Source organism: Chrysochloris asiatica, unplaced genomic scaffold, assembly GCF_000296735.1.
Source record: "Chrysochloris asiatica unplaced genomic scaffold, ChrAsi1.0 scaffold00022, whole genome shotgun sequence".
NCBI classification, from domain to species: Eukaryota; Metazoa; Chordata; class Mammalia; order Afrosoricida; family Chrysochloridae; genus Chrysochloris; species Chrysochloris asiatica.
The window spans coordinates 28,286,162-28,301,458 of NW_006408540.1; the positions used below are offsets into that span (position 1 = coordinate 28,286,162).

Genomic DNA, 15,297 nt, shown 5'->3' on the forward strand with positions numbered 1-15,297 from the left:
GCTTTTTCCTAGTAAAGGAAGCTCTTACCTTTCTTGGGTATCTTGAATCTATCTAAGCCATTGTAAAAATCATGTGGGAACCACTTCTGACTTCCCCTGGGTCCACAAGAGGAAAAGACAATCAAACTCAAATCAGCCCACGACCAATTCCAATGACTCAGAAGTCAGACATGCTTCCACTCTACAACCTTCTTCTTTATTCTGACACCAACCATTCCTCCCATACCACTCTCTGTTTCACATATGGGTTCAATAATCCATTGCAATGGCCACACAGAAGTTATAACAATACTCATGATTCTAGGGTTTATTAAGGAAATGAACAGGGTACAATTAAGGATCAAAACCAATTCAGGACACAGCAATTCTTCAGTCAGGAACACCTCTTGTCTGCCATACTGCAGGCATGCTTCACTCTCATTTTCAGTGTCTCAGTCATGTGCTCCCTTGGTCTCTACCCTGGCTTGAGCATATGCTACAAAGTTCTTTTAGCAAGTCTGTGAATGCCTAAAGGACACATTCTTCAAGCCAGTCTCTTGCCTATATGTACTGAACTTTACTCAATCCACTGACTTAGAGTCCGAAACTGCTCTGTCCATGTGTCACCTCTGCTGTTGCTTCTTCTGTGGCCTCTTGCCTTTGCTTCTGCAATCTCCTCTGCTGTTACTTCTGTAGTCGCTGTTTCTTTAGGTAGGGATCTCATACATCACTCATGCTCTTCCTTCTTGATGGTCCTGGGATCTTTGGTCTCTGCTTCTGAGATGGCTACTTTTAAACCTAATTGGAGGGCAAAACTAACCAATTCCAACGTTAAAGTTCTGTATATCTTATTTGCCTGGTCTCACCAAATCACTTGATGGGCATTAAGAAGACTTTTGATAGAAAAGCCATATCAAGTAAATTCAAGATACCATAGGCATGGTCTCTATCTGGCTGAAGGTGATGTTATTAATTACAGATTTTCAATTAGGAAGGAAAGCAAGTAGTTGTAGGCAAAAAAAATGTTTTAAGTGGAAGCTAAATTATGACTTCACATTGAGGTAATTAATTGAGAAGTTTCTAAGGTCAAAACCAGTGTTAGGAGCCAGCCTTAGAGCAACAGCAATGCAAGATGACAACCACCACAGGCTCGGGAGTAAATGTCCCTAGCAATTTCCAACAGTTGGAAGAACTCAAAGACGGCCAGAAAGGAGTAGATGGCATGTTAGCTGGGATCTAGATGATGAAGACAAGAAACTTACAAAATGGACAGGGATCATAGATAATTGTGCTTCCAAGAACAATTTATGAAAATTGGATATACAGCCTTAAAATAGAATGTGGATTTACATACCCAGAACCACCCCCACCCTTTGTAAGATTTCTAACAAAAATAATATAAATGGAGTGAATATTTCTAATGGAATGGTGGACCCAAGAGCCATTATCAATGCTAGCAAAATGGTAGGATACATATAGCATCAAAGTTGTCCTGCAAGAGCTTCAGAGTATAATGATGTCTTTAAAAAATATATGAAACTCCTTCAACTGCCTGAAGAATAGTGTTACAGCAATTAATCAAAAAGAAAAACCGTAGGCCCTCCCATCCCCCACCCCATAGTAAATTTTCTAGATATGTCTTGTAAACCTCAAAGTACTGGAAAGGAAGCTCTCATTCAAGGGCAAGTTGTCTTTAGATATTGTAAATGATACAAATTTTTGTCTACTTAAAATATATAAATTGTGCTATAACAAATTAAGAAACAAACAAACATGTGCTAATATATGTAATTAGTGATTCTCTAGCCTACTAGTCTAACATTGAATTTTTTTCTCTAAAATTAGATTTTATTTAAAATTTCTCTCACAAAAGAACCACAGAACAAGATACTTTGTTAAACATGAATTCTCATTAAAAGAATTCTATATAGAAGAGTGCTATACAGTGTTTTTGTTGTTGTTGTTGTTGTTGTTAAAGCATTTATGTTTTTATGTAGGGCAATGGATTATTTCATATGGCTCTTCAATCCATAGTCTTTTTAATTCTCACCAGACAACGTTTTTGCCTTGATAGGTTTGGGTCAGAAAAGGCAGGATAAGAGACTGATAGGATGATATGATTCAGCTGTGATTGCTAACAAAGTTAATTGTGATTGTAATAACTTGGAATGTTAATGTGCATTTAATATGAGACATCTCAGAAGCAAGAATGGTGTTCTCTCTACTAACAGAGAAAAAGAGCCATGAGTGGAATGTGTCCTTTGACCCTGAGATCCCTGCACACTGAACCTCCTTGATATAGAGACAGAAAGCTGAGACAATGGAGGAGTGGCAGAGATAGAGCAGAAAAATAACCAAGAGTCAGAGCACCAGACAGAACAGTGGACTTCCGGCCCATGTAAAAGTGTGTGCCTTTGCACGTGTGGCTTATTTGCAGAGCGGGGTACCTCTAGGCACTTAATCTAGAGACTAGAATTTGCTGATCCACAGAGCTAAAGCCAAACACCTTTGTGCCAAGGTTAATGTCAGCAGCATTAAAGAAACTTTGTCACATTTTGGAGTAGGTCAGAGATAAGGCCAAGGGGTTGAGGGCTTGCTTATGGGCACAGCAGAGGAGAGGTTTTCCTGATTGGAATAATTGTACCCTGAGCATCTTCTCATCCTGTATTGTAATGTAATAATTTCCCTAATTAATCTCATAACTGAGTATGGTTTCTGAGTTCTGTGTGACCATTGCAATGGATTATCAAACCCAGTTGAATAAACATTGCTGTGGGAGTGCTATTTTGTGCCATTTTTGAAACCTATTTTTACTCTCTCCATTTTGCAAACTTCCTTGTAAACATGCATTGTGTGAATTCACAAATAAAGATAACATATTACATGAATTATTTTAAGAGCATACTAAATGGATCATCATACACATAGTTCAAGTAGGGCCTTTTGTAGTATATCTTAGTGTAAGCAATACTATTTTGAAAATTATTCAGTATGATACAAATGCTGACACATCATTGTTTAGTCAGGAATAATGTAAAGTATCTTGATTATTTTTTGAAGAATTTAAAAAAATCAGTTTGATTTGAAAGAGAATAGCAATTAGATAAATAGGTCAGTCTTCCTCTCTTTTATTCTGTTCTTTCCTTTTCCTCCTTTTTTCCTTTTTCTTTCTTGCCAAAGTTCTCTGTATTCAAATTAAATACAAAAATTTGGTGAATGACATGTTTGCAAAATTATTTTTTTAACTAGAAATATAACTTTAGTCCTTTATTTTGATGCATGGATACATTCTTGTCAATTTAATGAAAGATAATGTCAGTTTAATGAAACCCAGTAATAATATAATATGATGATACTATATCTTTTATAAATAGGAATTAGCTTGAAATAAGTTTATACTCCTTGTAAGCTAATGGTTAAGTACAAATCTGTCTCTTTTTTTGCCCCCCAGAAAAAGACACGGCATAATATTATAAAGAGATACTCAACAAAGGAATTGGCTTATGGTTTTTAGAAATTAGAACATTAGTTTTTTTTTGTTTTTAAGTTAGATTAGGTTTGGGTCCAGTCAGTTGAGCTAGTGGAATTAAAGGAAAAACATTTTTATTTGAATTAGAACACTGAGAAGATGCTTGAACATTTTTAGTAGTAAACTTTTTTTTTTCCCCTTAGAAGTATATTCAATTTTAAGAAATTCATTAATTGGTTATGGAATTAACACATCTCAGCTTTTAGTTTAAAAAGTCCTAAATGTTTTAAGGTTTTGTTATTGTAGTTATTGTTTTAATTAGGATTCAGTTCCAAGAAAGAGCCCTTGTGACAAAGTGGGTTACACACTGGGCTGCTAATGAGGACAGTAGATGAAAACCACTAGATATTCCAGGAGAGAATGATGAGGCGGTCTGCCCCCACTAAGATTTGCACACTCAGAAATCCTAGGGAGCAGTTCTACTCTAATCTATAGGGTCATTATGAGTCAGAATTTATTCAATAGAAGTGGGTTTTAATGAGTTTAAGATACAAAAAGTTGATCACCCAAATACCAATGAAATAAAAATCCCACTTTATTTTCCCTAACATTCAACATAAGGGTCTCACTATATATTATAACTGGGACATTTAGTATAACAAATTTTTCAAACAAATTAGTAATGTGTTAAAGGACTGAAGCTGAGTAACTTTCTATGTTTTTTTACATTTGTTGTACCTTAGCTTGCACAGTAAAAAATAAACAGATTTTATTTCCTCTGTTTAGTACAGCACTGTTTCAAGATTTATGATGTGTCACATATATAATTTAAAATGTAAAAAAAAAAAAAAAGCAGATAGGTGACATTAATTTTTATAATATTATTTAATGTTGTTAAGTGCTGTAGAGTCTGTTTGAGCAACTGACGAGCTTGAAACACCAACCTTGCAGTTCAAACTGACCTTGTGGTCTAGCGTATTAGCCCACTTATCTAAAATCTTAACATTTATTATTATTTTATAATGACTATTGATTTCATCCTTACTCATGTGTATAAGAGTAGAACTGTGTTATGTAGGGTTTTCAAGGGCTGATTTTTTAGAATTAGATACCCAGGCCTTTCTTCCAAAGTTCCTCTGGAGTTCAGTTGTCAGACAAGCACATTAACTACCTACGTAAGAACTAACAATTTATATATTGCTCTATCTTTTAAAATTAAATCCTTAGTTTTTATGTAGGGCAGTTAATGTTCATCTGAAAAATATTTTAAAACCATTTTTTAAACCCAGTATATACTTTAAGGAGCCTGGTTGTGCTATGGGGTAGGCCTTGGATTCTTAACCATAAGGTTGGTGTTTTAAATCCACCAGTCACTCCTCAGGAGAAAGATGAGACTGTATGCGTAATAAAGGTTTATAGCTTCCAAACTCTATAATTCAGACCCTATAAAAGTTTGGATTCACTCGATGACAGTAGGCTTTGCTTCTTCAGTTTGTGTATATTTTATATTTAAAGCATACTTTATGTTTTCACGGTCATAGGCTTCTGAGGTCTTTGGATTTTGTTCTAATTTCTATTGATTTTAAGGCTGTCCAACCTTCTATAGTGTAGTGGTTATAAATCGGGCTGTGAATCACAAGGTCAGCAGTTTGAAACTATCAACTGTTCCATGGGAGAAAAATGAGGCATTCTGCTCCTGTAAAGATTTACAGCCTTGGAAACCCTGTACAGGGTCACTATGAGTCAGAACCAACTCCACAGCACAAAACCACCAACCTTGCAGTTTGAATTTATGGACTGTTCAAAATTTTGTTTAACATGTATTTTTAGATCATTTACCTTTGTGTTACATGCTTTAGACTTCTATAATTTACATTAGTGAATAAGTGTTATTTGAAATCATTAAATAAATAACCATCACATAGGTTAGGTAGTCTTCATGAAGAGCAATAGTATTTTAATTAGCATTCTGCTAACAGTAGGCCTTTGATGTCAACATGTTAGAGGGAAAGAGAGCTCTCACCAAGGTGATGTGCATATGGCTCTGTTCAATGCTACAATAAATGTTATAGAGATATCACTCCTATCTGAAGCTTTTGCAAACAGATTAAATGGTATCTGGTGAAAGACCTCCATGAGTTTAAAGAGGTTGTGACAGCTGTTATCTATTAGTCCTGCAAAGTTCAGGTTTTAGTTATTGATATGACTACCCTCAATCTCTAACCTAGATGAGGGAATTCTTTAAATAATGAAATCTGAAACATTTTGCCTGCAATGTACTCCAGATAGGCAGAGCTTAATTTCATATTGTGCCTAGATTAACTGTTCAGATACCTTTTTATTTTTACTTTTTTGGAGTGTCTCATTCAGGATGGCCAAACTGCAGGAGTCAGAAGCAGAATGCTTACAAGACTCCCAGTAGTCAGTTTCCCTGATGAGTCACTAACTACACCCCCAATCAGCAGAAAGTAGCCAGATGAGAACATTGCCTTATTCCCAAGAATAGGAAACAAGTAAAAGAGATGGAGGAGTTGAATCTGCAATTGGCTAAAGTGACTTCATCTTGTCAGGACAGAGGTCATTAATGTTAACCTTGGTCTGCACTTTTCTTTAGGCTAATCAGTAACTATGGGCTATTTAAAGAATTTGCTGAAATTCCTTGAAGGGTTCAACACAACTTTAGATAAGCAGAATAATAAAGAAGTTTCTCAAAGACCTCAACCCTCTATCACAAATCCCTGTAAATCCTATTCCCTCTTTCTTCTTTGAGAGTCAATCTTTGGAAGACATGTGGTCCCTTGGGTTTTATATATACATTAAACCTTACTAGCTTTACTACAGAGTCCTGGTGTGACACTGTGGCATAAATCACTGGACCACAAGGTGTGTACAAACTCACCAGGTGCTCCTTGGAAAACCTAAATAGGGATTTAGTCTTTCACAACCAACTCAGAGGCATTTAACAAATAACAACAAACTTTGCCACACTCCTGTCTCCATGTAATTGACTATTCAAGACAGGCAGTAAAGTTGCCATTGTTCGGACTCAAATTCAGGAATGCCAAACACTACCAGCACCTACTAGTAGGTGAAAGACACAATGGAGGATCTTCCCTTATAGCTAATGTTCTATTCATTTAACTGTTAGCCTCCTAAACTGCTGTTTTTGTTAAGTGTCATTGAATTGGTTCTTATTCATAGCCACCTGTATAGGGTTTCTAAGGAGCTATTGGTGAGTTTGAACTGCCCACCTTGTGGTTCAAACTGACCTTGTGGTCCTGTGCTTTATTCCAAAGCACCACACCAGGCAGCACTCCATTCCTGAGCTGTAAGAAAGTAAAATTCTATTCCTTACAGTCACTTATTTATGGTATTTTTATTATGGCAACACTATAAGCTTAAGATAAATGTGGAAGATGCATCAAAAATCATTACACCTCACATCTTCATTTTAATTTCTTAATGGAGGAATTTTCCAGGACTCAAAAACTAGTTAGTAGCAGAGACTGCCTGTGAGATGTGGAGTTGATTGGGAGTTTGTGGTGAATCACAGGGCTCAGGCCTAAAGTCAAAGCCGTGTAACTATAAGCCCAACTCAGTTATTATTATAGATTTTAGATACTAGTGGTATTACTTACAAGAACTTAACCATTTTGTTTTATTTTATGGTGACAATAAGAAGCATAAGATAAACCATGTGGGTTTAATCAAGCTATAAAAATTGGATGAATTTAAAAACAAATTATTTCAGTATAATAGTTTTATAGTCAGCAGATTTTTTATTTCTCCAAATCTTATGAGTCTCTGAGGTTATTGGAAACTCTTTGTTAATTAAAATCTATGTAAAAAACAACTACTGCGAAAAATTGTTCCCTGAAAGAGAAATGAGAATATGCACTATCTATAACACTGGACTGCAAAGTTGGTTTGAACCAAAAAGTCAGCAGTTCAAATTCATAGGCTGCTCATCAAAAGCCCTATATAGACTTGATGACACTTAACAACAACAATCCTTCTATCATTTGGTACTTTCTGAAGGAAATTAAAAGAATGTCTCAAGAGGCAGGACTTTATGGCAGAGTAGAGAGAAGAGCAGTGCAGACCTTTGTTAACAATAACACAGAATACTGGATGAAGCAGGTTTGGGGGACAGTCCCAGAACTCTAAAAAACATGTAAGGAACATTTAGAAAGTTCAAAGGCTTAAAGCCAGTGGAATTTGTAGCAGAAGCAAGAAAGGTGGTATTTTTGACATGCGGCTGCCTGCAGCTCCTGCAGTGGCCATCTAGGGCATGATGGAATGGGTGAAGGATCAGAGGAGCCCTCCCATCCCAGAGGTCTGACTGATCCTCAGAGATAAAGGTGCGGACTTGTTTTTGTTCTTTTTCTCTTTGTTCATTGGTCTCTTGCTGTCTGCTCACCTCCATTCTGGTGACTTGGGGTGGTGCCTGAGAGAGTGAAACTCCACCCCCACCCCTGGAGAGTTCTACTATGCAAGTGCATGGATCTGATCAGTAAAGACAACTGCATGTAAAAGCTAATAAAGAGGAAGACACTGCTTAACACTGAATGGTCTCCAAATACAGCTATCGATGGTCCTGAACTGTTTATCACTGAAAAAAGATCCTGGACAGGGGTTGTGGAGACAGAGAGAGACAGACTAAAAAGGAAACAGGCTGAAAATTGAATCCTAAATTAATTCATAAGGATCAACAGTAACATCTTGAACATTTTCAGGCAGCCTTGAAGTCAGGAAGCTGAAAGAGGGAGGTTAAAGTCATAGTTATATTTTGCTACAAACTTTTTTTTCATTTCTTTTATGTGATTGTAAACTGTAGTACCCAATCTGGTTTTGTTTTGTTTTTTTGCTATTGCTGTTTTGTTTTTTGGTCCCCTTTTACTTTCAGGGGGCTCTTTCTCTCCCTATGTTACCCAAGAAGAGACAGCAATTTTGGTCATATAGCCAAACTACAATCACACTCTGTAAAATTCCCACCAACCTTGCAAGAGCCAATGCTAGCTGGTATATACCAGACAGACAGCCAACAGCTGCTACATTACTCTGAGCTGAGTAATAAAAAAAAGTAAAAGGGAAGCCTGTCTCCTGATCACATCTACCTGGAGGCAATCAGAAAGCTTAATAATACATCAGCATACATTCATCTAATTATTGATAAAACACCTTATTATTGAAGATACCCAAGAAACATGTTTGGCACATGTCCAGAAAGAAGACAGAGTAACTGAGGCAAATGAGCTGGAGTTAGATATAGACTTCCCATTGTAAGGAGGGCAGACTTTGGAACTGCCTGAGAAGGAATTCAAGGAGGATGATAGTGAGGTACATCCAAATGCTCCACAGAGAGGTTGAGAAAAATAAGGAAGAAGTCAGGAAAGTGCTACATGAACAATCAAATAAGATAGATGTAGCTTTGAAGACAATTCAAATCTTACAAAAAGAGGTCCAAACAACTATTAATAAAATATCAGAAATGGACAATACACAGAAAGGGCAAAGAAGTAGAATTGAAGATATGGAAGCCAGAACCCATGAGCTCGAAGACAAATGTCTCAATACTGCTAAGACAGAAGAGCAAGCTGAAGAATAGATTAAAAAAAAAAAAATCTGAAGCAAGTGTAAGATTCATTTTGGACAACACATGGAGGAATAACCTAATAATTCTTGGCATTCCAGAATAGGAAGAATCACAAAAGTCCACCAGGGAGAGAGTTGAAGAGCTGCTGGAAGAAAAGTTCCCTAACATCCTGAAAAACAGAAAGATAAGTATTCTAGAAATCAATGAATCCCAGAAATGATAGAGTCCAAAAGAAAATAACAAAGATATATCATAATCAAGCTTTCCAAAATCAAAGACAAGGAGAGAATCCTGAAAGCGGATAGGGAAAAGAGAAGTGTTACTTAGAAAGGCAAGTGAATCAGATTAAGCTCTGATCTCTCAGCAGAAACCAGGCAGGCAAGAAGGCAATTATGAGACATACATAAAACCCTGAAAGAAAAAAAAACTGTCAACCTGGAATAGTCTACTCAGCAAAGCTGTCAATCAAATATTATGTTGTAAATAAAAACATTCACAAATAAACAGAAGCTAAGGGATTTTGTCAAAGCCAACCCTGTGCTTCAAAACATCCTAAAGATAGTTCTTTGGACTGAGAACCAACAAGAAGAGACACCAACCAGAGATTGGCATAGGTGGCAGCACCACCCTGAACTCAATTGACAGATGGAAGAGTCCAGAACTGAAAAAAAACAAAAAACAAAAAACTGCAAGAATGAATTCAGAGGGTCTAGGAGGTAAGTCTATGATCAAAACAATTACAATGTGAAAGAAGGTCAAAACATAGGAACAGAGATCCAGGGGATAAGTTGGTCAGGTAGACTGCAGTATAAAATTGACTTGTTTTAAATGGAGGAAAAAGTTAATAGAATATAGGGTAACCTCAGTGAAAATTAATACTTTACAACATACCAAGAAAATGAAAATCCAAGAACATGGAAACATTAAAACTATGAAGAAAGTGACAAGAAGGAACACAAATAACATGAACTCAGCACAGAAAGGCATGCAGAACAAAACCAGTAACACCACAAAAAAACAATGTCAGCAATTAATTCATAATTATCTAGAATTACACTGAATGTCAATGGATAAAATGGAGCAGTTAAGAGACTAAGAGATGGAGGATGGCTGAATGGACAAGATTCTTCAATATTCTGTCTGTAAAAGACACACATTACACACAAAGACAAAAATAGACTAAAAGTTAAAAGATGGAAGAATATATATACCAAGCTAATTGCAATAAAAAATGAGCAGGACTGACAATACTAATCATGGATAAAATAAACTTTAAGTCAAAACCCAGCATAATAGATAAAGATGGACATTTTCTCATTATTAATGTGTCAATTGAACAAAGATGACATAACCATAATATCTATGCTCCCAATGAAAGAGCTCCAAAATATATAAAGCAAACTCTAATAGATTTAAGAAAGAAATAGGCAAATCAACAATAATAGTGGGAGATTTTAGTACACTATTTTCGGAAAAGGATAGAACAACCAGAAAGAAAATTGACAGACACAGAGGAACTAAACAACACAATCAGCCAACTGGACCCTATAGATATGTACAGAGCATTCAACCCAACAACAGCACAATACACATACTTTTCTAGTGCACATGGAACATTCTCCAGAATAGACCATGTGTTAGGACACAAAACAAGTGTCCATAAATTTACAAACATCAAAATACTACAAAGCATCTTCTCAGACCAGAGTGCTATAAAATTCAAAATCAACAAGAAAAGAATGTCTCAATCTTGAAGGACTGAGGGAGAAGACTCATGTTTACTTGGAAAAAGATATGTTGCTGTTAGCTGCTGTCAATTTGGCTCTAATTCATGGTGACTCCAAATATATGCACAGTGAAACTGTACTCTGCAAGGTTTTCAAGGCTGTGACTATTGGAAAGCAGATCACCAGGAATATCTTCTGAAGTGTTTCTGTTAAGTGTTTCTGTCAAATGGATTAGGACTCATAGCAACTCCATATAATTTCCAAGGAGTTGTGGTGGAATTGAACTGCTGACATGTGATTAGCATTCCAGTGCTTATTATACAGTGCCACATCAGGACTCTGAAAATGCTTCTGGTTGGATGAAAAGTGCCAACTTTTCAGCTAGTAGTTGAATGCTAAACCATTCATGCAAATCGGGAACTCAATGGAATAATGAATATGGACCTGGAAATATGTCCGGGGTGGGGGTGGGGGGGGGCGTATTAATCAAACCATGGATTAAAATTTTTAAAAAAGACATTGGGTGCTTTGTTTTGTAGTTTCATTTAGCTTTTTATCTAAATTTCCAGACTGGGCAGAAATTTCTGGGTAGAGGAGTCACTTATTGGCCCTAAGGATAAATGGTGTAGTTTTAGCATTCAGATGAAAACCCTTCATGAGACCCTAGCCTGATCTGGACCTTGCCCACCTTTCCAAGGTTATCTCACACTACTCTCCCTATTGTTATTTGTGTTCCAATCCCATTGGCCACCTCCCACTACAGTATCACAGCACATAATGACTTTGTCTGTAATGCTACCCAGAACCCCTCTAACATCACCAAAAGGTGGCCTCAAACATCTTGATAGTTCAGATTCCCTGCTGACAATTTAATGGTCACCTGTTGCCATTGAGTCAATTCTAAGTCAAGGCGACCCTTTATGTTACTGAGTAGGACTGAGTTCCATTGGATAATCTTGAGGACGCTATGGGTTAATGTGATGGACTGCAAAGTTGGTTTGAGCCACAAGGTTAGCAATTCAAGCTCACCAGCCACTCCTCAGAAACCCTATTCAGGGCTGTTATGAGTCAAAACCAACTTGATGGCACTTAGTAACAACAACAACAACAGTGGTCTAAGCATAAGTGGAAACATCTGTCTATGCATAACATTAGATTTGTCCACCTTTGTCTGAGCCACCAAATGCTGCCAATGATGATAGAGACATTTCATTTTCAATATAAATATACATATACCCTATGCCAAAAAAAAAAAAAGAATTATCAGGAACCCAACAAGGCAATTTATAGCTGGGGTTGAATGTTAGCAAATAAATGTTGTGATTGACCAAATTGATTTTGACTCATAGTGACCCTGTATAAGATTTCAAAGGCTGTAACTCTTTATAGGAGCAGAAAGTCTCATCTTTCTCACACAGAGTGACAGGCAGATTTGAACTACTGAACTTGTGGTTAGCAGCCTAGGTCATAATCCACTACACTATTAGTACATCAAGCAAATAAATAATTATATTATATAGCAACTTGTGAAGGACACAGTCTCTAGAGTCAAGAAGACCTGTCTTTAAAATGAAAACTACTCAATTTACTGTTGTTTGTTTTGTTTTATTTTGAGTATAAAATGAAGCAAAGTATATGAAGTGCTTATCACAATACCAGGTGCAAAACATTATTAATTTTTTCCTTCAACTTGCTTTCATATATCAATGTGCATACATACACATACTTGTATATCTAGCTTTAAGCTATTTTCAAATATTTCTGTATATTGCGAATATGGAGTTACAAAAGTGTTTTTACTAGTTCAGTCATATGTCACTTTTCTGCACACTGTGTCTAACCTGAGGAGAAAGTATTGTGTGCTGGATCATAACATTGAAGGCAGTTTGTTATAGAAGACACCTGGAACATTTGCTGGTTGAAGTATGAGATTAGTAATCTTTCAGAAATGACAAATAAAACATGTATGTCTATCTCTGTTGCCTTCCAACTGTATATGGAGTTTGATCATAGCCAAATTTGACTTGAACTCAGAATTCTACCTACCAACTTGCAAAAAACACCAAGGGGTCACCTCTATGAGTTAGAATCTACTCCATGGTATACCACCATGACCACCATTATAACTAAATTCAAATTATTTTTATATTAGAATTGAATCATAGTTTGTTAACTTCAAAATAACTCTTTTAAATTTATACTCTACTTCATGTCAGTGTTCCTTGAAAAGGAATTTCTTTACATAATCAGTTGATGTTAAGTCAATTTCAACTTATAGTGATCTCTTATGTGTCATAGTAGAACTGAACTGCATAAAGCTTTCAATGGCTTTGACCTTTTGGAAATAAATCACCAGGACTTTGTGCCAACGTGCCTCTGGGTAGATTCGAATCTCCAACATTTTTGTTAGCAGTCAAGTATGCTAACTGTTTATATCACCCAGGAATTCTTCAAGATACTTTTGCAATGCTTAGTTTCTAGCTGAGTTTAGTTTTGTATAGAAAAACTTCTGAAATTTGAGTTATTCCTTTCCAAAATAAAACTGAACTCTGAATTTAGACAGTTAATTCTGGAAGTGCTTCACTCTGTGTATTTAAATGTGTATATACTTTGTATATGGTGGCAAGGTTCCTCTGAGGTCTTAGGGCATTACTGCTGAAATATGAATGTTGGTTCATTAATATTTTTGACATAAAATTTCAGATAAACAGATCTTTAAAAAAAAAAAAAAACCTCACAATTTCTGTACTTAGGGGCTATTTTTAATCTCTACAAGTCTCAACAAGCATGGTATTTTTAAACTCGGAAGCTGGAAAAAACATCTTTATTTTTAAATTGTCCCTTTGAGTTTAATTTTCTCATAGCTGCTTCTCCTGGGTACATCTAAGTTTTGCTATGTGTTTTTCTAGGTTAATAGAGAAGATGACAGTAAGAGAGATGTCTAGTGGGGAGAAAGGTAGAACACAAACACACATTTGCACACTTGTTTAACCACTTCATGTAAAGCTTAATAGTAATGGTGTAAGACAACATGCTAGTTAAGTAGAGGGTCAGTGAAAAAGAGCAAGAGCCCTAACAAAATAGATGAACTCAGTGGTAGCAGCAATGGGATTAAGTGTAGCAGCAATTGTGAGGATGGTGCAGGACCAGGCAATGTTACATTCTGTTGTACATAGGGTCGACATGGGCCAGAATCAATTTGACAGTATTTAACAACAACAATAACAACTGTAGATGAATAACAATAATATAACAATTATGATTGCTTAGAGGATATAGCTTATTTCTATTAAAATATTTCATATTCCCAAAGAACATTATGACAAACAAGTTCAAAAACCATTTGCAAAATGGATTTTAAAAATGTGCAACTTGGGGCAGACAGGGTACAGGTGCAGTGAAATTAGCCATCAGTAATACCACAAAATACCAGGTGGAAAGGGTTTGGGGCAGAGAGAAAAAAAATGCTGAACCACATATGTAGGAATATTTAAAAAGTTTGAAGGCTTATAGGTAGTGGAACCAGTAGCAGAAGTAAGAATTCACATTTATTTAAATCTGCCAGACCCAGATCTGGAGCTGACAACTTGGGCGAGACCAAATGGCAAGACCAAGCGGGGGGAGCAGACACACAATGGAATAATCCCCGTGGGAACCTCACAGCAAAGGTAGACAATACACTGTCAGTTTTGCTTTGTTCTAATTTTTTTTTCTTCTTTTGATATCTGTTTTTGGTCCCCACTGTTTGCACACCTCCATTCTGGTGACTAGAGGGGAAGCCTGAGTAAGTGGACACCCCCCAGTCCAACACTGGTGGATTCTTCTACCAAACATGCACACAGATACTCTTAGCCTAAGACCCGTCCCTGAGCTGTTTTTCAATAGCGCAAAGGTGAGAACAAGGGGTGTGGAGAGGGAAAAAGACTTTAAAAACAAAACAGGACAAAAACTAAATCAAATCCTGAAGTACACCATAATAACCAACAGTGGCATCTTGAAATCTATCAGACAGTTTTGAAAGCAAGAAGCTGAAAGAGGACATTAAAGTCATGCTCATATTAGGCTACAATTTTTTTTCTTCTTCATCTTCTTCTTTGTTGTCCAGCTAACTGCTCTGCCTTCCATCTCTTCTAATCTACTCCTTTGCCCTTTCAGTGTATTGTCTATTTCTGATATTCTACTATTGATCGTTTGGACCTCTTTCTGTAAGTTTTGAATTGTTTCCAATGCTGTATCTATCTTATTTGATTGTTCCTGTAGAACTTTCCTGACTTCTTCCTTATTTTTTTCTCAACTCCATTGTAAAATGTTTTGAAAGATTTTATAATCATTTTTCTGAATTCCTTCTCAGACATTTTCAAGGCCTGCCCTCCTTCCAGAATGTAGTCCAGGTCTACCTCTAGGTCATTTGTCTCAGATCTTTTATCTTGTTTCTGGATATGTACTGATATTTTTATCTGCTTTTGCTTCTTGGACATGTTTAGTGTTTATCTGTGGCCTTAATACTTAATTGGGTATGTGTTTCG

General features: G+C 36.3%; 1 protein-coding gene and 1 pseudogene across 8 annotated transcripts in view; one reads left to right on the top strand and one right to left on the bottom strand.

The window, feature by feature from the left end:
- The window catches only part of TRPC4 (transient receptor potential cation channel, subfamily C, member 4), a 448,068-nt gene that overhangs the window by 220,972 nt on the left and 211,799 nt on the right, over positions 1 to 15,297 (bottom strand). The gene's annotated exons all lie outside the window — the stretch shown is intronic.
- LOC102820462 lies at positions 1,112 to 1,557 on the top strand (annotated as a pseudogene).